This window comes from Ovis canadensis, chromosome 3 (genome assembly GCF_042477335.2).
Source record: "Ovis canadensis isolate MfBH-ARS-UI-01 breed Bighorn chromosome 3, ARS-UI_OviCan_v2, whole genome shotgun sequence".
NCBI lineage: Eukaryota > Metazoa > Chordata > Mammalia > Artiodactyla > Bovidae > Ovis > Ovis canadensis.
Genome location: NC_091247.1, coordinates 152129745 through 152154039, shown reverse-complemented (window position 1 = coordinate 152154039; position 24295 = coordinate 152129745). Strand labels below are relative to the sequence as shown.

The 24295-nt window shown below is 38.8% G+C and overlaps 1 protein-coding gene across 4 annotated transcripts in view; it reads left to right on the top strand.

Moving 5' to 3' along the window:
* The first annotated feature begins 2933 nt into the window (after positions 1 to 2933).
* The window catches only part of CNTN1 (contactin 1), a 421509-nt gene continuing 400147 nt past the window's right edge, over positions 2934 to 24295 (top strand). The window contains exon 1 of one of the 4 annotated variants that reach the window (XM_069584608.1): positions 2934 to 3101. The gene's annotated coding sequence lies outside the window, so the exon portion shown is untranslated. The remainder of the gene's footprint in view (positions 3102 to 24295) is intronic. The other 3 variants (XM_069584610.1, XM_069584609.1, XM_069584611.1) reach the window with 3 other exon arrangements.

Below are 24295 nucleotides of genomic sequence, written 5' to 3'. Positions count from 1 at the left end.
CCTTCCAATGAATATTCAAGATTGATTTCCTTTAGGAGTGACTGATTTGATCTCCTTGAAGTCCAAGGGACTCTCAAGAGTTTTCTCCAACACTACAGTTCAAAAGCACCAATTCTTCAGTGCTCAGCTTTCTTTATGGTTCAACTCTCAAAGCCATACATGACTACTTGAAAAACCATAGCTTTGACTAGATGGACTTTTGTCAGTAAAATTTTGTCTCTTCTTTATAATATGCTATCTAGGTTGGTCATATCTTCTCTTCCAAGAAGCAAGTGTCTTTTAGTTTCATGGTTGCAGTCACCACCTGCAGTGATTTTGGAGCCCAAGAAAATAAAGTCTGTCACTGCTTTCATTGTTTTCCCATCTATTTGCCATGAAGTGATGGGACCGGATGCCATGATCTTAGTTTTTTGATTGCTGAGTTATAAGCCAGCTTCTTTCTCACTCTCCTCTTTCACTTTCATTAAGAGGCTCTTTAGTTCCTCTTTGCTTTCTGCCATAAGGGTGATGTTATCTGCATATCTGAGGTTATTGATATTTCTCCAGGCAATCTTGATTCCAGCTTGTGCTTTATCCAGTCTGGCATTTCGCATGATGTATTCTGCATATAAGTTAAATAAACAAGATGACAATATACAGCCTTGGCATGCTCCTTTCCCAATTTGGAACCAGTCCATTGTTCCATGTCGAGTCCTAACTGTTGCTTCTTGACCTGCATACAGGCTTCTCAAGATGCAAGTAAGGTTTTCTGGTACTCCTATCTCTTTATGAATGTTCCACAGTTTGTTGTGACCCACAGAGTCAAAGGCTTTGGTGTAGTCAGTAAAACAGAAGTAGCAGATACTGCAGCAGATACTGCAGCAGATACTTGTGATGTATTTACATACGTGGGAAAACATGTACTCCAGAAACAGCCATGGAGGTTTTATTCTCTGAGATGATAACCAATAACCTGGAGACAATTTGCTTTATCTGAAAATATATGAGGCACCTGTGACCAAATAGACCTCACCTAATAGTGTTCCCAAATTGTGTGTGTGCACACATTTCATTCATTGGCATGTTTACAATAGTAATATTTATCAAAGAAATGAAGGAATGAAACAATGAGGATAGAATAGAATTTTTAGTAATCTTTTCACTTTCAATTTCAACTTCCATGCTAACCTCAGCGCTCAGTAGTTTTCTTTGATACTCTGCTTTCTCACTGCTTAAATCTAGAGGAGGGTGTGCTAGAATTGATTGTGACTCAATATATGCTCAGGGATCAAAAGATGTTAGTACTGACTATGTACACTTTTTCTATAATATTTTACTACCTTGTTTCCTGAGTCCCTCTTTAATAAGTTCAGTGGATTATTCTTACTTTATTCCCTAACACCTAACACAGGATGTGGCACAAATTAAGTGCTCAGTAAATGCAGTAAGTCATGAACAATTTGTCCAGTTCAATGACATAATTGGTATGGGTGCCTAGGTGAAGGCACAAGACTAATGGGAATATTATGTGGAAATATGAATGATGGGATCTTGAAATTTGCTATTGAATTTTAGTTATTTCTATTAGTGTTAAGAGGATTCTTGACATAAGAATCTTGTCTATTGTTCACTATAAATTATGTCTAAGATCCCTTCTGCTTTTCAAATAAATTAATTCCTCCATTTTCATGAGGAGAACATTTTATGAAGAATCTGGCTTAACAGTGATGACAATCTTAAATATGAAGCTAAGAGCCTACACTTGCTTAGCATTTTAATAACAATGTCATCTTCTCTACAGTTGTCCAGTGACCCATGCCCATCATAAGCTCTGAGAATGCGAGTTCTGTCATGCTCTGCACTAGTTAAGACAACTACTTAATTTAGGTGGATGAAGAACTTGGCTCTTTGCAGAAAGAAGGCAGCCTGTGAAGAAGAAGACTGTTTCCTTATATGGCATTAGAATAGGATGCCTCCTTACCCCCAATGTGACTTGTGATTTTCTATGATTATCCCTAATCTGAGCAATGGCTTGAATTCCAGGACTTTCTGACTCCCCCTAGACCAATGGCAGAGATAAAAGTGGGCAGAAAATGGTTTTACCATCCTCCTCCTTCACCTAAAAGGTAGACTTGGGATCATGTAGGTTTGAGTTGGCTTATCCATCCTCTGCTTCTCAGAGTTTGAGTACAAAAGAATCACAATCAGTAGAAAGGGAACAGATTGATTTATCAGTCTGGTGGTAATTGTTTGAAAATTTTTGCCATCAAATGAACTGCCCAAATAAAGTCTCTTAAGCAGTTTAACCTTAATTGCCTTCCTTTAGTCTTTTTTTGAGAGGTGATTATTGCAACATTTTCCCTTCTAAAACATTGTTCCTACCAGGGGATATTTTGGAGTCTCCCTGCTCTATAGAATGAGATGTTCAACCTATTTCCCCTCAGGGAAACACTGCCATGTTACATTTAGGAATAAAAAAAGAAAAAGAAACTCGAAACAAAGTCTGCAAGATTTTTTCCTTTTCTTATGATTTTTTTTTCCACGTAATTATATGTATTTTTCTATCTAGCTTCATTCGTTACCGAAGTTCGTGCCCCTCTATCTAGGCACTCACTCTTCCTAATATTTTGGCCTGTCAAATCTTCCAGAGCAGATGGTCCCTTCAGGAGAGCCCTGGAAAGTATTGGGTGTCTGGTTCTGCCTGGTCCCTCCCTCCCTCTTGGGGTCTCAGATGACAAGTCAACAAACCAGTTTCCTCCTCTTAGGGGTCACGGATCCAGTGGCTGCTGGGTTTGGTTCCAGGGACTGCAGAGACCGGTGCGGTTGGGTCTAGCAGCAGCTACCCTGTTCCGCAGCAAGCCCTGGTCTTGGGGTGAGTGACATCCCATTTGACCAATCAGAGACGCGGCTTTCTCTCTAGCGCCCGCCCCACTTTCCTTGCCGCTCCAATAACCGCTCTAAAAGGCCCGGGTTCTGCTGTCAAGTAGCTGGGGTGGGCTCGGCCGAGGCGAGTAGGGGCGCCGGGTGGGGAGATGCGCTCCCAGGTGTTTGCGGCGGAAGTGGGAAACCTGTAGGTTATGGTCCAGCTGTGCCGCGCCGAGGCGAGCAGAAGCAGGGAACAGGTAGGAGGCAGGACTTTCCCTTCTTTGCAGACAGAATGAAGAATGCGTATTTTCCTGCGGCTGTTGCCTCCCTTCCCCTTCCCCCAGCCCCGCCCCGCCCTCGTCACCCCCCGATCTCCTGCGGTCTCCGCAGCTCTCGTTGAGAAGGATGGCAGGAAGGGCTGGGTGAAGGGAGTGTCGTACCGGGAAGGAAGGGTGCGGGCTCCGGGAGCCCGGGGTGACGGGCAGGGCAGCCGGCAGTGCCTTGGGAAAGGGGACCTAGCCCCCGGGTCTCCTCTCGTCAACTTTCCTCTCAGAGGCTGCGGCCGACACCGCGGGAGATGAGCCCAAGAGGTGCCAAGTCGACCGGGCGGGGGAGGGTCTGGGGGAGCAGACATGTCAGCAGCCGGTAACCCAGGTCTTCCTAAACTGAGATGAGCGTCTGCTCCTCCCCACGCCTGTCCGCTCCCGCTCGTTTCCTCTCTCCTACCTTGTCTCTAGACTAGCACAACCCTGAAAAACTGGGAATGGTTGCGCGGAGAGGAAAAGGGACTTGTTTTCTCCCTGGCCCTTGGGGAGTGGGGGTTGGGGGAAAAAACCTGCAACTCGAGGGGCATTTTCCAATTAATTACATCTCCATTAAGAAGACATCAGTCCGTCTCCCCTATTTGCTGCAGACTTGAGGAGGGGAGAGGCAGGGAAGGCTTGGCCTCTTCTCTCCTAGCGTGGCGTTTTCTATCCTAGTTTTTAAAAGATGGGTTTATCCTGGGGGATTCCCAGAGAGTTAAGTAATTGTGCCAGGATGGGCTCCCAGGGGCTGCAAGGCAGCCTCCCTGGCTGACCACATCTGGGTAGTAGGTGTTGGCCCAGTGCCGGTTCCTGCTAGAGTCAGATTGCTGGAATCAGTAAGCAGAACTGCAGAGAAATTGGGCGCTGCATCACTATCAGGGTCTGATGACACCCTGCTTTGAAAATTACTCAAACATTCTGGTGATGGGAAGAAGGAAGATGGGAGGAGCTGTAACCTCTCCTTATTTATTCATGCCCCATCCAGCATGGGCATTTGTACATATACTTGTGTGTGCATATCTCCAAGGTGGAGCTATATATAGCTCCTGCACACCCAGCCCTGTTTGCCTGCTGCTGAGCAGGCTGGCTTGGCCTTCTGAAGCAATCTGGAAACACTGAGTGGGAGGGGAAAGAGGGAATCAAATTCTCCATTGGGGGAAAAGCCAGAGAAGATGCACTCAGACTGAGGAAACCTTGCATAAAATAATATTTTTGTGTTGCCCATGAAGATTAATATTTCCAAATATTATTTTGAATACATTCTTGGAATGCTAATTTATCTTCATCCATTTCCCTGCATTTTCAGCTTCACAGTGTAGCTTATCAGCATGAAATGTAGCATACATATCAAATAAATATTAATCATATCTGGGATGCTTGTGTCTGTATCTTGATTGTTTGATGGTAAATTTATTTGGTAAGTTGTAGTTGACAGTATTTGGAATCTGGAGGAATTGACCCACACATTTTATAGGATATAAAGCTAAGGGACCTTTAGAACCTCAGAAGGTAATTTTGATATATTTTTTGTAAAAATTTTACTTATAGATTTGATATTTAAACTTTTGCTGTTGTTTTATATCAAGTCTATTTGCCCTACATGGACTTTCTTTGCATTTATTTCCCCATTGCCTGGAATTATTTAATTTTGGTGATAACCTTTCCATTTTCTTAGATGAGAAAACTAAGATTTTGAGGACAGAAATAATTTGTTTAAAATCTTCCCCAAATCCACTATTTCTACCCTAACATTCGAAAACCTACTGTGAATTACTTGCATAGCAGTTTGCCATCAAACAGAATACTTCAGTGTCCCATGGTTTTTGGTCCTGGTAACAAAACTTGATCAATATTGATATCACTAACAGTATAGGCCAAGGTTGGATGGGAGGGCATATTGGCAGGAGAATGGATACATATATATGTGTAGCTGAGTCCCTTTGCTGTCCCTTCTGAAACTATCACAGCATTGTTAATCAGCTACACGGCAATATAAATTAAAAAGTTAAAGAAAATCAGTATAGGCCAAGGTTATTCAGTTAATCAGACACTAAGTATCATTTGATTGGTTTAATTTTTTAATTTTTTATTATTTGTATATCTGATTTGTCTTCTAATTAGGCAGTATGTACTTTGTAGAAAAAGATCAAAACCCCTATTTGTGTATACATCAAGATGAACACAGTTCTAAGGAGGCTTAAAGATTCTTACTGAGGAAATATCATCATAAGAAATTGTTTGGATGAGTGCAGCAGTGGTTTGGGGTAATCTATTAATTGATAGAAGGCTCTGTGTTGGGAACTAATTTTGGAAACTTCCTTTGGCTCCATTATTCTCTCCATGGGGAGGAATGAATGACATGAGGCATTTCTATATCCTTCCACAGAATGATTCTATTTTCCAGTAGAGGTTATGAAGATGTACATTGTTATTCTATGGATTCTCTGATATCTTCTTCCCCTTGAGACAAAGTTGAAAAATAGATAATCCGTATTTCTCCACGCAAAACATGCCATCCCACATGCCTTATTAAAAAAGAGATCAACAAGGTCCATCCATTTCTAATGATAAATTGGCCATGGCCTGTGTCATATCTAGAACTTATCCCCTCTAAGTCATCAGTAAGTCCTTCCTCAAGTCCAGTCTTCAGTTTTTTTTAGTGGTGCATTCATCTTATTCCCTTTTAATCTGCCATTTCTGCCATATTGCCCATCTCCTCCTTGAAACTGAGACAATAGCTACTAGAAGAAGAAATACTGTTTATAGTAATTATACTGTATTTAGAGAAAACAATTTTTTTTTTTGCTTTTCCACCATTAATAATCATCATCCACTGGCTTTTAGCAAAGGATACTGCAGTTTTCTAGGCTTTTCTGATTTGTAATCAGTTTTTTTTTCTTATGTCTACTTCCAGATGCCCACCATCTATTCAGTAATTAATTTATTTCATTTCTATTCTCAGTCTAATTTGTATTTTTCTGCTTTCCTTAATGCCAGTTTCATCTGTCATTGTATGACTCCATTAGTGCAGTTATCAAATATCCCTGTGTATAAGTTTCTCTGCTTAAATCTGAGATGCCAAATATTATTATTGATATAATGTATTTTTAATGTTCCTTATTGATTCAACTCTGCTTTGAATCTTTCACTGTGCTTTTACTTTGTATCTTGAAGAGCACTGGCTTTGGAGCAAGAATACGTGAGTTCAGATCCTTAGAACAGGAAATAGCAGTTGTATGAACTTGGAAATATAGCAAGGATGGGACATTATTTCACTATGGTTGTCTGAATGACTTACTGTATAAAATTGTATTTGAAAGAATATTCATTTAGTATTAAATTTAAATGTTAAATGATAGCTTTTTATAGTTATAAGGAAATACAGAATCATTCAAGAAAAATTGGAAATAAAGATAGTCTCATCATGCACAGAGATCTACTATCAACCTTCTAGTTTTATTTTTATGAATATGCATACATGTTTTAAATTTACAGATCTGAATTTACAGTGAATATGCATTTTGGCATTCAGCTTTTTTCTAGCATAACAACACACCATAAATATTCATTTATTTCATTTAATATTCTTACTAGCCATGTTCTTTTATGGCTGCCAGTTTTTGTTTGTTTTTTTTGTAACAAAGCCTTTAGATAATTTCATTTTTCACACTTGCAGAACTAAACATAGATACTCATTAGTCTTTACCTTTCAGATCATTTCTGTACTATAACTTCTTAGATGTTATTGGATCAAATGTATAAATATTTCCAGACTCTGAATGCTAATTCCCAAATTGCTGTTACAAAAAAAAAAAAAAAAGGTGCACAAATTGATACTCAGTTTAAACTGATTGACCGTAATCTCATTAACACTTATTATTATGGTTAAAACAACTGTGACTATTTCGTAGTCAAAATTATATATCTAGTCATTCTTTGAGTTGTGTCTCTATGATTTTGAATGAGTTTGACATATTTTCATTTCTCAAACCTTTATCTTCTCTTTGTATTTCTTTATTTGTGGATTTTACTTGACTATTTCTCTATTGGAATATTCATAGTTTCTTCATATAATAACAAATCTGATATAAACTGTGAAATTTTTCCTCACCCTGTTTTTTTCCCCTTTCTTTTTTTATGTTGAACATGCAGAAATTTATAACCTTACTGTAATGTAATCTATAAATCTATTTGCAGTGATATTTTTCATCACTTTAAGGCCCATAAAACTTTCTGCTACCTGCAAAGAATTGAATATAACAACATGCATTTGAGAGTGCTTTTGCTGAAATTTTTCCTTCTTTGAAGTGGGATTTGGCTTATGTATATCATGTATCTCTGTGTGAAATGGCTCTTGGGGATGTATAAAATACACTCACAGTCTATTGAGATCCCATTATTATTTATGTGGCTTTCCCATGAAGTGAATAGTACCTTAATTCTTTCTGAGCTACTGTTGTCCATTTCAAAAGTGCCACAGGGCAGAATGTACTATGGAAGATATTAATGACCAGGTTACTCAGCCAGATAAGGGCACATTGTTTGCACAATTATCTGAATGACTCAGACACTAAATCTGCTTTTGCCAGGATTATCCAGATGGTCCTTAATTCACTGGATAATTGCTCACCCCTGCACTTGATTTTGATGATGTAGACTTGACTCTGCCATTGCTTTTCCTACATTGTTTTGTTGGTTGCTATTCTCTAAGTGCTTAGGGTTTGTCACATTCATTTCTTTTCCTCAGAGGCGTTTTCTAAGGTCCTTGAAAGGACACATTTTAGAATTATTCAGAGCTTTGCTTGAGACCTAGCTCAGCCACTTACAAACTGTGTGATTCAGGGCAAGGTATTTAGTTTCTTTAAACCTTTGTTTCCTATGTAGGAAATGAGGATATTCTGAGCATGTTCAGACTTCAGAGCCCCTACTTCAGTCCCGCTGTCCTGTAGTCTTCTCAAGCACATTCTCTGCACTATCAGTTATCTTTCTGAAACCAATCTCAACAGGTACCTCCTCTGCTGAAAAATTTTTAGTGGAGTTTTTTCTCTCTCTTTCTTAAATAACAAACTGCCTGAAGTTCTTTAACTCTTTTTCTTAATTAAGGACCTAATGTCCTTTATGAAGTGGTCCTTGTTTACTTCTCTAAATTCATTTCCTCATCATTTCAGTTTCTTCCATCTCCAATATTCCACAGTGCCAGTCATACTAAACTTTTTGCATTTCACCTTATTTATTATATTCTTCCTCTATTTTCCCAAACCCCACTTCCCCTCCATAGTCTATTTTCTGCCAGACATTTTCTGTCTCCTTGTCTGCCATGTAGTTGGTCTGCCTCACCTCTTTAAGGCTCTGAAGCTGCCACCATCTTAAGGAGGACTTTCCAAAATTTCCAGGCTAAGTTTTAACTCTTATTCAGTGCATTCATAACAACCTGTGGGTATCCTAACCATAGCGCTTACAATACTGTGTTATAACTGTCTATTTACTTGCTTGTTACCCCTATTGTAAACCCTTGAGGACAGGGCCAATGCCTTATTCCTCACTGGGCCCAGTGAAGACACTGATGTATATTTCTGAAGAAATGAATTTAAAGAAGGTTAAGACTAGGTACCTTTTTAAGATGTCAGAAGATTACAGATTTATATCTCTACCTTTGAAATAAGAAATAAAACTAGAGGCTATGTCAATCGTCTTAATTTTTCAATGATTGCTGGGTTTGTTGATTTATACAGCAAGACAGATAAAAAAGAATCTTTTAATAAGTAATTTGTCAAGATAGGGCTTCCCTGATGGCTCAGTTGGTAAAAAATCCACCTGCAATGCAGGAGACCCAGGTTTGATGCCTGGGTCAGGAAGATCTGCTGGAGAAGGGATAGGTTACCCACACTAGTATTATTGGGCTTCCCTTGTGGCTCAGCTAGTAAAGAATCCACCTAAAATGTGGGAGACCTGGGTTCAATCCCTGGATTGGGAAGATCCTCTAAGGAAGGGAAAGGCTACCCACTCCAGTATTCTAGCCTAGAAATTTCCATGGACAGTATAGTCCATGGGGTCACAGAGAGTTGGACATGACAGAGCAACTTTCACTCAATTGTTTGTCAAGATAAGGCATGCTTAGGACATTGAATAACTAACAAATGCTAAATCAGTAGGTAATTCTTAATTCTCCATTTTAGAAGAAGAAATAAATGTGTAGTTACATGGATTATGTAGATATATAAGTTTAGCTGTGTTTGAACTAAATACTTGTGAATTGAATTCTCTTTCTCTTCATTTAATAAACAGCCTTTGATTGGTATGGATTCTGGAAGTTTGTAAAGCATCAGTTCTGTTCAGTTCAGTTGCTCAGTCATGTCCACCTCTGCAGACTGGCTGCAGCACGCCAGTCTTCCCTGTCCATCACCAACTCCCAGAGCTTGTTCAAACTCATATCCATCAGGTTGGTGATGCCATCCAACCATCTCATCCTCTGTCATCCACTTCTCCTCCTGTTTTCAATCTTTCCCAACATCAGGGTCTTTTCTAATGACTCAGTTCTTCTCATCAGGTGGCCAAAGTATTGGAATTTCAGCTTCAGCATCAGTCCTTCCAATGAATATTCAGAACTGATTTCTTTAGGATAGACTGGTTGAATCTCCTTGCAGTGCAAGAGACTCTCAAGATTTCTTCTCCAACACCACAGTTCAAAGTCATCAATTCTTTGGCACTCTGCTCTCTTTATGGTCAAACTCACATCCATACATGACTACTGAAAAAAACCATACCTTTGACTAGATAGAACTTTGTTGGCAAAGTAATGTCTCTGCTTTTTAATATGCTGCCTAGATTGATCAAGCTTTCCTTCCAAGGAGCAAGCGTCTTTTAATTTCATGGCTGCAGCCACCATCTGCAGTGATTTTGGAGCCCCCAAAAATAAAGTCTCTCACTGTTTCCATTGTTGTTCCCTCTATTTGCCATGAAGTAATGGGACCAGGTACCATGATCTTGGTTTTCTGAATGTTGAGTTTTAAGCCAACTTTTTCACTCTCCTCTTTCACTTTCTTCAAGAAGCTCTTTAGTTCTTCTACACTTTCTGCCAAGGGTGGTGTCATCTGCATATCTGAGGTTATTGATATTTCTGCTGGCAATCTTGATTCCAGCTTGGGCTTCATCCAGTCCAACATTTCGCATGATGTACTCTGCATATAAGTTAAATATGCAGAGTGACAATATACAGCCTTGACATACTCCTTTTCCTATTTGGAACCAGTCTGTTGTTCCATGTCCAGTTTGAACTGTTGCTTCTTGACCTGCATACAGATTTCTCAAGAGGCAGGTCAGGTGGCCTGGTATTCCCATCTCTTGAAGAATTTTCCACAGTTTATTGTCATCCACACAGTCAACGATCAATGGTGTAGTCAATGAACCAGAAATAGATGTTTTTCTGTAACTCTCTTGCCTTTTTGATGGTCCAACAGATGTTGGCAATTTGATCTCTGGTTCCTCTCTGCCTTTTCTAAATTCAGCTTGAACATCTGGAAGTTTATGGTTCATGTACTGTTGAAGCCTGGCTTGGGGAATTTTGAGCATTACTTTGCTAGTGTGTGAGATGAGTACAATTGTGCAGGAGTTTGAGCATTCTTTGGCATTGCCTTTCTTTGGGATTGGAATGAAAACTGACCTTTTCCAGTCCTGTGGCCACTGCTGAGGTTTCCAAATTTGCTGGCATATTGAGTGCAGTACTTTCACAGCATCATCTTTCAGGATTTGAAATAGCTCAACTGGAATTCTATCACTTCTACTAGCTTTGTTCATAGAAATGCTTCCTAAGGCCCACTTGACTTTGAATTCCAGGATGTCTGGCTCTATGTGAGTGATCACACCATTGTGGTTATCTGGGTCGTGAAGATATTTTTTGGTGCTAGAAAATTAACTCACTTTTCTTCCCAAAAAATTATTTGGAATGATGATGAAACTAAGACATCTACTTTTTTTTTTAATTTTAGTTTTTTATTTTTTAAATTTTAAAATCTTTAATTCTTACATGCATTCCCAAACATGAACCCCCCTCCCACCTCCCTCCCCATAACAACTTTCTGGGTCATCCTCATGCACCAGCCCCAAGCATGCTGCATCCTGCGTCAGACATAGACTGGCGATTCAATTCACATGATAGTATACATGTTAGAATGTCATTCTCCCAAATCATCCCACCCTCTCCCTCTCCCTCTGAGTCCAAAAGTCCGTTATACACATCTGTGTCTCTTTCCCTGTCTTGCATACAGGGTCGTCATTGCCATCTTCCTAAATTCCATATATATGTGTTAGTATACTGTATTGGTGTTTTTCTTTCTGGCTTACTTCACTCTGTATAATCGGCTCCAGTTTCATCCATCTCATCAGAACTGATTCAAATGAATTCTTTTTAACAGCTGAGTAATACTCCATTGTGTATATGTACCACAGCTTTCTTATCCATTCATCTGCTGATGGACATCTAGGTTGTTTCCATGTCCTGGCTATTATAAACAGTGCTGCGATGAACATTGGGGTACATGTGTCTCTTTCAATTCTGGTTTCCTCGGTGTGTATGCCCAGCAGTGGGATTGCTGGGTCATAAGGTAGTTCTATTTGCAATTTTTTAAGGAATCTCCACACTGTTCTCCATAGTGGTTGTACTAGTTTGCATTCCCACCAACAGTGTAGGAGGGTTCCCTTTTCTCCACAGCCTCTCCAGCATTTATTGCTTGCAGATTTTTGGATCGCAGCCATTCTGACTGGTGTGAAGTGGTACCTCATTGTGGTTTTGATTTGCATTTCTCTAATAATGAGTGATGTTGAGCATCTTTTCATGTGTTTGTTAGCCATCCGTATGTCTTCTTTGGAGAAATGTCTATTTAGTTCTTTGGCCCATTTTTTGATTGGGTCGTTTATTTTTCTGGAATTGAGCTGCATAAGTTGCTTGTATATTTTTGAGATTAGTTGTTTGTCAGTTGCTTCATTTGCTATTATTTTCTCCCATTCAGAAGGCTGTCTTTTCACCTTGCTTATAGTTTCCTTTGTTGTGCAGAAGCTTTTAATTTTAATTAGATCCCATTTGTTTATTTTTGCTTTTATTTCCAGAATTCTGGGAGGTGGATCATAGAGGATCCTGCTGTGATTTATGTCTGAGAGTGTTTTGCCTATGTTCTCCTCTAGGAGTTTTATAGTTTCTGATCTTACATTTAGATCTTTAATCCATTTTGAGTTTATTTTTGTGTGCGGTGTTAGAAAGTGATCTAGTTTCATTCTTTTACAAGTGGTTGACCAGTTTTCCCAGCACCACTTGTTAAAGAGATTGTCTTTACTCCATTGTATATTCTTGCCTCCTTTGTCAAAGATAAGGTGTCCATATGTGTGTGGATTTATCTCTGGGCTTTCTATTTTGTTCCATTGATCTATATGTCTGTCTTTGTGCCAGTACCATACTGTCTTGATGACTGTGGCTTTGTAGTAGAGCCTGAAGTCAGGCAAGTTGATTCCTCCAGTTCCATTCTTCTTTCTCAAGATTGCTTTGGCTATTCGAGGTTTTTTGTATTTCCATACAAATCTTGAAATTATTTGTTCTAGTTCTGTGAAAAATGTGGCTGGTAGCTTGATAGGGATTGCATTGAATTTGTAAATTGCTTTGGGTAGTATACTCATTTTCACTATATTGATTCTTCCAATCCATGAACATGGTATATTTCTCCATCTATTAGTGTCCTCTTTGATTTCTTTCATCAGTGTTTTATAGTTTTCTATATACAGGTCTTTAGTTTCTTTAGGTAGATATATTCCTAAGTATTTTATTCTTTTCGTTGCAATGGTGAATGGAATTGTTTCCTTAATTTCTTTTTCTACTTTCTCATTATTCGTGTATAGGAATGCAAGGGATTTCTGTGTGTTGATTTTATATCCTGCAACTTTACTATATTCATTGATTAGCTCTAGTAATTTTCTGGTGGAGTCTTTAGGGTTTTCCATGTAGAGGATCATGTCATCTGCAAACAGTGAGAGTTTTACTTCTTCTTTTCCAATTTGGATTCCTTTTATTTCTTTTTCTGCTCTGATTGCTGTGGCCAAAACTTCCAGAACTATGTTGAATAGTAGCGGTGAAAGTGGACACCCTTGTCTTGTTCCTGACTTTAGGGGAAATGCTTTCAATTTTTCACCATTGAGGATAATGTTTGCTGTGGGTTTGTCATAGATAGCTTTTATTATGTTGAGGTATGTTCCTTCTATTCCTGCTTTCTGGAGAGTTTTTATCATAAATGGATGTTGAATTTTGTCAAAGGCCTTCTCTGCATCTATTGAGATAATCATATGGTTTTTATTTTTCAATTTGTTAATGTGGTGAATTACATTGATTGATTTGCGGATATTGAAGAATCCTTGCATCCCTGGGATAAAGCCCACTTGGTCATGGTGTATGATCTTTTTAATGGGTTGTTGGATTCTGATTGCTAGAATTTTGTTGAGGATTTTTGCATCTATGTTCATCAGAGATATTGGCCTGTAGTTTTCCTTTTTTGTGACATCTTTGTCAGGTTTAATAAAACATTGCATTGCTTTTATTAAAAAAAAAAAAACTTTTGTTAGAATAACAGAAATATAGAAAGTCACACAGAAAAGAGTCATGAAATCAAGATTCAGTTCTGAGTAAAGAACTTTGTCAGTACCCCAAACCCCCTCTTCCAGCAATCATTACCACCTTGTTCTTCCACAAAAGTAATCACTAATTCTGACTTCCAGACCATAGAATTGTTTTGCCTGTTTTTGAAATTTGTATAGACAGAATCATACCATATGTGGCTTTTTTTGTATCAAATTTCTTTTGCTCAGTCTTTCTGTTGAGATATATCCATTCTTTGAATGTAATAATAATTCATTTTTGTTGTTCTATAAAATTCCACTGTACTCCAACACGGACCTATCTGTTCTACCTGTTAGATGTCTAGGTTGTTTTCAGTTTTGTGTAATAGTTTTCTTATACATTCTTTTACATGCCTTTTGTAGCACATGTATGTATATGCATTTTTTGCTAAGATATGCCTAAGATTAGTTTCCTGTGATTGTGGTTTTCAGTCTGTCTGCTTTCTGATGGAGAAGAGTAAGAGGCTTATGGAAGCTTCCTGATGGGAGAGACTGACTGAGGGGAAAATTGGGTCTTGTTCTGATGGGCAGGGGTCATGTTCAGTAAATCTTTAATGCAATTGTTTGTTGATGGATGGAGCTGTGCTCCCTCCCTGTTATTTACCTGGGGCCAAACTATGGTGGAGGTAATGAAGAAAATGGCGACCTCCTTCAAAAGGTCCCATGCATGCAATGCTATACTCAATAGCTCCAACCCACATCAGGCCATCACCGACCCACACCTCGACAAGAGACTCCTGGACACTTACGGGCAAGTCTGGGTCCGTCTATTGTGGGTCAATATACCTTTCTACTGAGTCCTGTACACACAAGTTTCTGTTTGTGCCCTCCAAGAGACTATTTCCCAGTCCTGTGTAAGTTCTGGCGGCTCTGTGGTGGGGTTAATGGTGACCTCCTCCAACAAGGCTTATGCCATACCCAGGTCTGCTGCACACAGAGCCGTTGCCCCTGCAGCAGTCCACTGCTGACCCGTACCTCCACAGGAGATGCTCCAACACAGTTCTGCCTGTCTCAGTCTCTGTGGGGTCTCTGGGTCCTGGTGCACACAAGGTTTGTTTGAGCCCTCTGAGCCTTCCTAGTAGGCATGGGGTTTGATCCTAAACGTGATTTCGCCCATCCTACCATCTTTCTGGGGCTTCTACTTTGTTCTTGGATGTGGGGTATCTCCTCACAGTTGCTTGAGTGTGGCACAACTGCTGCTCCAGCGCCTACCATCTTGCTGGGGCTTCTCTGCTCTTGGACATGGGGTATCTCCTTAAAGCTGTTTCTGCACCACACAGTGGCCGCACAGCCTGTACCTCAACAGACTTTTTTCCCTAAGCTTCCCTTCTTTGTCTATCACTTCTATGCACCAATAGGGTGGCAGTGAGAAAGACCCAGCAAATGAAACTCTAAAACCCCAAGATGGATGGGTCATGGTGGAGAGTTCTGACAAAATGTGGTGAACTGAAGAAGGGAATGGCAAACAACTTCAGTATTTCTGCCTTGAGAACCCCATGAACAGTGTGAAAGGCAAAAAGATAAGGACACAGAAAGATGAACACACCAGGTTGGTAGGTACCCAATATGCTACTGGAAATGAGTGGAGAAATAACTTCAGAAATAATAAAGAGATGGAGCCAATGAAAAAACACCCAATTGTGGATGTGCCTGGTGATGGAAGTAAAGTCCGATAATGTGAAGAACAATATTGCATAGGAAGCTGGAATGCTAGGTTGATGAATCAAGGCAAATTGGGAGTGGTCAAACAGGGGACAGCAAGAGTGAACATTGACATTTTAGGATTCAGTGAACTAAAATACACTGGAATGGGTGAATTTAACTCAGATGACCATTGTATATACTACTGTCATCAATAATCCTTTAGAAAAAATGCAGTAGCCATCATAGCCAACAAGAGCCCAAAATGCAGTCCTTGGATGCAATCTCAAAAACAACAGCATGATCTCTGTTCATTTCCAAGGCAAACCACTCAATATCAGAGCAACCCAAGTCTGTGCTCCAACCAGTAATGCTGAAGAAGTTTCAGTTTGAGTCTATGAAGAGCTACAAGACCATCTAGAACTAACACCCAAAAAAGATGTCCTTCTCATTATAGGGGACTGGAATGCAAAAGTAGGATGTAAAGAGATATCTGGAGTAATAGGCAAATTTGGCCTTGGAGTATGAAATGAAGCAGGTCAACAGCTAGTAGAGTTTTGCCAAGAGAATGCACTGATCCTAGCAAACACCGTCCTCCAACAACGCAAGAGAAGACTTTATATGTGGACATCACCAGATGGTAAATACCAAAATCAGATTGATTATATTCTTTGCAGCCAAAGATGCAGAAGTTCTATACAGTCAGCAAAACAAGACCAGGGAGATGACCGTGGCACAGATCATGACTCTTTATTGCCAAATTCAGACTTAAATTGGGGGAAAGTAGGGAAAACCACCAGACCATTCAGGTATGACCTAAATCAAATCTCTTATGATTATACAGTGGAAGTGACAAATAGATTCAAGGGATTCGATCTGATAGTGTGTCTGAAGAACTATGGACAGAGTTCGTGACATTGTCAGGAGGCAGGGATCAAGATCATCCCCAAGGAAAAGAAATGCAAACGGCAAAATGATTGTCTAAGGAGGCCTTAAAAATAGCTGTGAATAGAAGAGATTTGAAAGACAAAGGAGAAAAGGAAAGATATACCCATTTGAATGCAGAGTTCCAAAGAATAGCACAGAAAGAGAAGAAAGCCTTCCTCAGTGATCCATGTAAAGAACTGAGGAAAACAATAGAATGGGAAAGACTAGGAAGCTCTTCAAGAAAATTAGAGATACCAAGGGAACATTTCATGCAAAGGTGGACACAATAAAGGACAAAAATGGTATAGACTTAACAGAAGAATAAGATATTAAGAGGTGGCAAGAATACACAGAAGAACTATACAAAGAAGATCTTCATGACCCAGATAACCATAATGGTGTGATCATTCACCTAGAGACAAGAGATCCTGGAATGTAAAGTCAAGTGGTCCTTAGTAAGCATCATTATGAACAAAACTAGTGAAGGTGATGGAATTCCAGTTGAGCTATTTCAAATCCTGAAAGATACTTCTGTCAAAGTGTTGCACTCAATATGCCAGCAAATTTGGAAACCTCAGCAGTGGCCACAGAACTGGAAAAGGTCAGTTTTCATTCCAATCCCAAAGAAAGGCAATGCCAAAGAATGTTCAAACTACTGCACAATTGTACTCATCTCACACACTAGCAAAGTAATGCTCAAAATTCTCCAAGCCAGGCTTCAACAGTACGTGAACTTTGAAATTCCAGATGTTCAAGCTGAATTTAGAAAAGGTAGACGAACCAGAGATCAGATTGCCAACATCTGTTGGTTAATTGAAAAACCAAGAGAGTTCCAGAAAAACATCTACTTCTGCTTTACTATGCCGAAGCCTTTGACTGTGTGGATCATAACAAACTGTGGACATTCTGAAAGAGATGGGAATAGCAGACCACCTTACCTACCTCTTGAGAAATCTGTATGCGGTCAAGAAGCAACAGTTAGAACTGGATGTGAAACAACAGACTGGTTACTAATTGGGAAAGGAGTACATCAAGGTTGTATATTGTCACCCTGCTTATTTATCTTATTTGCAGAGTATGTCATGAGAAATGCTGGACTGGATGAAGCCCAAGCTGGAATCAAGATTGCTGGGAGAAATATCGATAACCTCAGATATGCAGAGGACACCATCCTGATGGCAGAAAGCAAAGAAGAACTAAAGAGGCTCTTGATGAAAGTGAAAGAGGAGATTGAAAAAGTTGGCTTAAAACTCAACATTCAGAAAACTAAGATCATGGCATCCAGTCCCATCACTTAATGGCAAATAGATGCGGAAACAATAGCAACAGTGGCAGACTTTATTGTGGAGGGGCTCCAAGATCACTGCAGATGGTGTCTGCAGCCATGAAATTAAAAGACTCCTTGGAAGAAAAGTTATGACCAGCCTAGACAGCATATTAAAAAGTAGAGACAATACTTTGCCAACAAAGGTCCGTCTAGTCAAAGCATTTATACAGTAGTCATATTTGGATGTGAGAGTTGGACTATAAAGAAAGATGAGCACCGAAAAATTGATGCTTTTGAACTGTGGTTTTGGTGAAGACTCTGAGAGTCCCTTGCACTGCAAGGAGATCCAACCAGTCCATCCTAGAGGAAATCAGCCCTGAATGTTCATTGGAAGGACTGATGCTGAAGCTGAAACTCCAATACTTTGGCCACCTGATGAGAAGAACTGACTCTCTAGAAAAGGCCCTGATGCTGGGAAAGATTGAAGGCAGGAGGAGAAGCGGATGACAGAGGATGAGATGGCTGGATAGCATCACCGACTCAATGGACATGAATTTGAGCAAACTCTGGGAGCTGGCGATGGACAGGGCTGCCTGGTGTGCTGCAGTCTATGGGGTTGCAAAGAGCTGGTCATGACTCAGCGACTGAACTGAACATAAGGTTAAGTTGCTTAATCAATGAATAATGCTTAGTAGAAATTCCTAGATTTTCCAATGATCGAGCCAATTTCCAGTTCAACCTTTGGTGTGTGAGATTTCAAGTTACTCAGTAGCTTTGCCTTCAGTTGGTTTTTGTAGTCTTTTTAACTTTAATAGTCTTCTTAACTATTATAGAAGGTGAGAATGTGTGGAGACGGATGTCTCATTATGGTTTTAATTTGCATTTTCATTAAAATATTGTTAAATATCTTTATATATATGTATATAGGCTGTTTGAATATGGTGTTTTGGTTTTGTTGGGTTTTAGTCACTAAGTCATGCCCGACTCTTTTAGACCCCATGGGCTGTAATCCTGTCAGACTTCTCTGTCCGTAGGGTTTCCCAGGAAAGAATACTGGAGTAGGTTGCTATTATCTTTTCCAGGGACCTTCCTTACTGAGTGATCAAACCTTTGTCTCCTGCATTGTCAGGCATACTCTTTGCCACTGAGCCACCTGGGAAGGCAATGACGTTTGAGAGTACCACTCAAAGAATTTGTCTACTTTACTGTTATCTGCCTTTTATTTATTGATTCATAAGTGGCTCCTTATATTAATATATTTTGAATTTGAGTGCTTAGAAAGTATTTGCAAATCTTTTCCCTGGTGGCTCAGATGGCAAAGAGTCTGAGAGACTCTTGAGAATAATGAGTATTTTTCTCTTATCCATTCTTTGTAACTTTTTAAACATCTTAACTTATTATGCTGACTAAGAGCTCTAGGACAGTTCTGAGTAGAAATGGTGTTAATTGACTCATTCTTTATCTCATAAGAAAATTTCTCAAAAGTTCATCTTTAAGTATCAGATTTTTTTGTAGATAACTTTCATCAGGCTAAGATGGTGTCAAATTTATGTTGGTTGCACTGTTGAGATGAGATATATTACCTCTTTTTATTCTGGTAAGAGTTTGTGAATGATACATTTTAATTTTCTATAGAATCAACTAGTGAAGACATTTGGCACTAGAAATTTTTCTCTGGCAATATTTTAAACTAAAAGTTCATTTGCTTTATATATTAAGAAAAATTCAGTTACTTTGTCTCTTCATATTTTCTATGTATTATTTAATCTTTTTTGTAAGTTGGACTTGTCTAGGCGTTTGCCCACCTAAACTGTCAAATGTATTAGATATTGTTCTTGAAAACAATCTCATACTATCTTTTTAATATGTATATGATTTTTAATGATGAATTTCTTTTCATTCTTTTAAATCCACTGACAGAGCTGACTATTCTTAATATTTTGTATATATTTTAAAAGATTTCAAAATGCAACAAATTATGTATAGTGCCCTATCACTTTTTTATCTTGGCCAATTTTTATTTTCACATATTGTAGTGCTAACACATCTTTTTTAGTATTTGCATGCTGTCTCTCTACAATGAACACAGTTTATTTATGTCACTCTTATTGGATCTTTGCTTTATTTGTAATTATTTTTTTAAAGAATGCCAAAAGAATACCATTCTACATGTACTTTGGTACATTCCTTAGAATACTTCACTAATACATTTCTAGAGTGAAATTTCTAGCAAAGAGTTACATCTTTTGTAGAGTATCAGTATTTCCAAATTGTTCCTCAAAGACATTATAACAATTTATAATCTTCTCCAACACCACAGTTCAAAAGCATCAATTCTTCGGCGCTCAGCTTTTTTCACAGTCTTAACTCTCACATCCATACATGACCACTGGAAAAACCGTAGCCTTGACTAGATGGACCTTTGTTGGCAAAGTAATGTCTCTGCTTTTGAATATGCTATCTAGGTTGGTCATATCTTTTCTTCCAAGGAGTAAGTGTCTTTTAATTTCATGGGTGCACCATCTACAGTGATTTTGGAGCCCCAAAAAATAAAGTCTGACACTGTTTCCACTGTTTCCCCATCTATTTCGCATGAAGTGAAGGGACCAGATGCCATGATCTTAGTTTTCTGAATGTTGGGCTTTAAGCCAACTTTTTCATTCTCCTCTTTCACTTTCATCAAGAGGCTTTTTAGTTCCTCTTCACTTTCTGCCATAAGGGTGGTATCATCTGCATATCTGAGCTATGGTTTTTCCTGCGGTCATGTATGGATGTGAGAGTTGGACTGTGAAGAAAGCTGAGCGCCGAAGAATTGATGCTTTTGAACTGTGGTGTTGGAGAAGACTCTTGAGAGTCCCTTGGACTGCAAGGATATCCAACCAGTCCATTCTGAAGGAGATCAACCCTGGGATTTCTTTGGAAGGACTGATGCTAAAGCTGAAACTCCAGTACTTTGGCCCCTCATGCAAAGAGTTGACTCATTGGAAAAGACTGTGATGCTGGGCGGGATTGAGGGCAGGAGGAGAAGGGGACGACAGACGATGAGATGGCTGCATGGCATCACTGACTCGATGGACGTGAGTCTGAGTGAACTCCAGGAGTTGGTGATGGACAGGGAGGCCTGGAGTGCTGTAGAGTCACAAAGAGTCGGACACGGCTGACCGACTGAATGGAACTGAACTGAACTGAACGTGAACAAGAATGTTTTCTGTTGTATATCTCCCTTGTGGGCTTCCCTCAAGTGGCTCAGAAGGTAAAGAATCCTCCTGCAATACAGGAGACCTGGGTTGATCCCTGGGTTGGAAAAAATCCCTTGGAGAAGTGGGATGGCTACCCACTCCAGTATTCTTGCCTGGAGAATTCCATTTTCAGAGGAAACTGGTGGGCCACAGTCAGTCCATGGTGTAGCAAAGAGTCGAACGTAACGGAGCTACTAACATTTTTGCTTTTTTTTCATCCTCCCTTGTACTGAGTATTATCAATCTTTGAAATACTTTTAGAGGAAGTTTTTCTTTCTAAATGAAACCACTACTAAAAAAATAATATAAATGAATTGCAACTATGCACTGATGTCATCATAAAATATAAAATTGATATTTCCCTATAGATTTTTTACTTTATACATAAAACATTTTTGGCTATTATTGGGATTGTAAAATATTTCAAATGAATTTGGCACTAAGTTGTTTCTATAAAATTTAAGTGCTAAAAACTCTTGCTTTCATTATTTGTTATAGCTTTTCAATATAATATATGGCATGTCTGCTTGTGCAGGAAAGAATATAGTACTAGATGTTCATTAACATAGGTTTTTAAAAATTGAGATATATTTATTACAGAAAATTCATCTGTTTAAAAAATAGATTTTTATTGGAGTATAGTCGATTTACAATGTCGTATTAGCTTCTGCTGTACTGCAAAGTGTGTCAGTTATACGTGTACATACATACAGTCTTTTTTAGATCCCTTTTCCTTATAGGTCATTATTGAGTCTTGAGTAGAGTTCCCTCTGCTAACAGTCGGTCCTTTCAGTTATCTATTTTATGTATAGTAGTATGTATATATCAATCTCAGTCTCTCAATTTATCCCTCCACTGTTTCCCCCAACTTGTAACCACAAGTTTGTTTTCTACATCTGTGACTCTAATACTGTTTTGTAATTTCATTTGATTATTTTTTTAGATTCCACATATAAGCAATATCATATGATAACATTCACCTTTTAAGAGTATACAATATTTTTTGTTGTTTTTATAGTACTCATTATCTGTGCAACCATCACCTTTACCGAATTCTAGAACAATTTCATCACTCCAAAATACAACTCTTAATTGTTCCTCCCATTTCCTAACCACTTAGTTAGGAAATAGTCTGTCTCTATGACTTTGCCTATACTGGACTTTTCATAGAAATGGAATCACACAATGTATCCTTTTCTAGCTGTCTTCTTTCACTAAGCATAATGCTTTCAAGGTCCATCCATGTTTTAGCATATATCAGTACTTTTTATTGCTTAATAATATTTCATTGTATGGATATACTATATTTCATTTATTCATTTATCAGTTGAAGGGCATTTAGGCTGTTCCCACTTTCTGGCTACAGTAAATAGTAGTGTCATGAATGTATGTGTACACATTTTTGAATTAATATATATTTTTAGCTCTTTTGGGTATATACCTGAGAGTAGAATTGTAGGGTCATATGGTAACTCTATAAAAAAATTTATTTATTTTTAATTGGAGGATAATTGCTTTACAATATTTGTTGATTTCTGGCATATATCAACAAAATATACCATAGGTATATGTAGACATAGATTTAAATCTAAATTCTGGCACTTAGTAGATATGTATTCCTGAGAAATCTACTCAGTTCTTATAATTATGAGTGGTTTCATTTCCTATTGAGGAAAATACATATGAAAGTAAGTTTGCAATATTGCCTGTCATCTATTTTCTAGGTGTAGTTTAAATGATTAAGCTAGTCAGGCAGGGCCTTTTCTCTTTCACTTGCCTAATTATGGCCTTGTCAATGTTACTTGTTCTTCAAGGAAAACAGTTTCCAGATATGAAAAAGGACTATTTCCCATAAATGATCTATGAAGTTGAGCTAAAAGTAGATCTTCTGCTAGAAGTGGAGAGAAATAATGTGATTAATACCTTTTCCTTAATTTATTATATATTGTATTTGTCAGTGGAAGGAAGGGAGAGAGAGAAGGAGAGAGAACAGAAATACATCTCCTGTGTAGTAAGCTTTGTAGAATAAATAAATCAGACTTTTCCTTCCTTCAAGAAGCTTCTAATATAAGTGGGGGAAATAGATGAAAAGATAACCCCAAATTGTGTGTTAATGTTAATTGAATACTGTATGCCAGGGACATTTACAAGAGTATGACTGGTTTAAGTAACTGAGAGAAATCTAATATATGACAGAGTATATACTAGATCTCCTGGATTGGACAGGCAGGTTCTTTACCACTAGTGCTACCTGGGAAGCCCATAAAGTAGCAAAATATATGGCCAAAGAGGAGAAAATAGTAGATCAGGAAATCTCTACTTTGTATTTTTCCCTAGAAGCAGTGGTTCCAAGAAAGACTGTGATTTAACTGAATATTGTTAAATGTGTTGGGAGAATTTAATGAAGTTAAAAATAAATATTAGGTATGAGAGGACATTGCAATTTCAAAAATGTGGAAATTAACTAGATTTGAAGCAGCATATCTAGATAATTACTGATAAGAAATATTGCTACAAATTGGCAGGATTGTATTCTCCAAATCATCTTTTAAAATCTCTCATAATAATTTCATTTTGACTTCATTTTGCTATTCAGTTCAGTTCAGTTCAGTTCAGTCACTCAGTCGTGTCCGACTCTCTGCAACCTCATGAATCGCAGCACGCCAGGCCTCCCTGTCCATCACCAACTCCTGGAGTTCACGCAGACTCACGTCCATTGAGTCCATGATGCCATCTAGCCATCTCATCCTCTGTCGTCCTCTTGTCCTCCTGCCCACAATCCCTCCTAGCATCAGAGTCTTTTCCAGTGAGTCAACTCTTCGCATGAGGTGGCCAAAGTACTGGAGTTTCAGCTTTAGCATCATTCCTTCCATAGGACACCCAGGACTGATCTCCTTTAGAATGGACTGGTTGGATCTCCTTGCAGTCCAAGGGACTTTCAACACCACAGTTTTGGTGTCTTCTCCCAACACCACAGTTCAAAAGCATCAACATTACAAAAATTAATATAGAGATTATGAGTCATTGCATTTTTGCTTTATGCCTTTAGATATACTATCTGACTTGTTGCAACAACTCTTGAGTTGTATATTATTATCCCTTCAGATGAGGGACATGAAGCCTATTTAAATAAAATAACCTACGATCATTAGTTAGTCTGGAACTGAAACAGTTCAAATGCAAATCTGCCTGATCCAAGTGGCTGCATGTGCTTAATCACTGTCACGTAATACTCTTTGCAGCCCCATGGCTCCTCTGTTCATGGGGATTCTCCAGGAAAGAATACTGGAGTGGGTTGCCATTCCCTCCTCCAGGGGATCTTCCCAACCTAGGGATCGTTCCAGGTCTCCCACATTGCAGGCAGATTCTTTACCATCTGAGCCACCAGGGAAGCCCTAGAATACTGGAGCTGGTAGCTT